The following is a 1,573-nucleotide window of genomic DNA, read 5'->3' as shown; positions in this document are numbered from 1 at the left end:
ATATATAACTAACACTCCCTACTTACAGCTTGCAGTGTAATGACACAACATGTTTTGTCAGCTGTTTATTTACTTTCAGATGCAAAATAGATTTATTAAAAACAAACCTGTCAAAATTTTTGTCAAAATAAGTACAGAAACATTAAGTTTAAGAATGTTTCCTTTCCTTGCATTTATTTACTATCCAATAATTATTACATTTGTTTAGCATTTGAATTTTAATAACTAAAATGTTTTAAATGCTGTATTATATTCCCACTAAAACAACAAACTGTTGACAATAAGAATAGAATAACAATAAATCAAAATGATTCAGTGCTCATAAATAACATCTTAAAATAATTTTATAACATCTTTTCTATGATTTGAAACATTTGGTTGATTGATTTTTTTATTTCTGCTTTATTTTTTATTTTTCTTTCAGCTTACCCTGCACCCCCTATTGCCCWCTAAAACATGTGATGTATATCATACAACGTATGATGGTGAGCATGTGAATTTGTTATTAAAACGGCAGGTACAGCRGTAATAAACAACTTTTGCAAGGGGAAGCAAAAAGTATTGGAAGGTAACGCAATAGTAACACAAATATTTTGCATGATTTAAATGTTTTTATTCTTCTTTTTCAGTGTCTTTATTTATGTTTTATCAGATTTTTTTGTTTTTGTTTTTATGAAGTGTTGTGTTCAGTATCATAATTTTACTGTTCATGATTTTGTTTGCAGAACTTCAGCCAATAACAGTTGTTTCAAACTGTGTTTTTTGCATAAATAACATTTAACAGGTTTCAAGCAAAAGTAAAAAAAGTGTATTTCATGTATGTTTTTTTTTCTTTTACAAAAAATAATTGTGTATTATTTTCTTACTGTTCAGTGCAGCAGGCTTTCTCATATGCTGCAAGTGATCTGAATAAATAATTACTGATTCAAAAGCAGTAGAAAGTAATGTGTTCATTGAATTTATAAAACAATGTAAACACATGTGCAGGCAATGATTGAACATCAGACCTCAGTGATGATTCACATTATTGATGCCAGACTAAAAATGTGCCATGTCTACAAAAGTGGTGCACTGGTTACATTTCAATCTGCTTTCCTGAACAAATACCATCTCCGGCTAAACAGACAAAGGTGGTTTGCATTCTGGAAATTGTTTAAATGGTCAAATATTAAAGTTTCCACTTCTAAAAGTAAAACAGAACATAGAAAGTTCCACCCCTCCATCCATTATCTGTACCAGCTTCTTCCTTTCAGGGTCACAGGGGTCACTGGTGTCCATGTCCTGCAGTCACTGTTCAAGGGGAAGTATGCACCCTGGACACGTCGCAAGTGCATCACAGGGCCAAATTTAATTGAACATTAAAAAAAATAAATAAACTTGTAAGTCTACATTCACCATAAGTTATATCAAATTTTGAGTGCAGAAAGAAACTTCAGAACTATTGCGTGTCAAAGCATTTCTACAGAATGGAAAAAAAATATAGAGCTGAACAAGAAGAAAGACTTGAATCATAAAATGCTGAGTGAAACAGAAAACCCATGGTGGAAGAGGATAAACAAGAACAGCCATCGTG

This window comes from Austrofundulus limnaeus, unplaced genomic scaffold, assembly GCF_001266775.1.
Source record: "Austrofundulus limnaeus strain Quisiro unplaced genomic scaffold, Austrofundulus_limnaeus-1.0 Scaffold946, whole genome shotgun sequence".
In the NCBI taxonomy this organism is placed as follows: Eukaryota; Metazoa; Chordata; class Actinopteri; order Cyprinodontiformes; family Rivulidae; genus Austrofundulus; species Austrofundulus limnaeus.
This window is presented reverse-complemented; position numbering follows the sequence as displayed.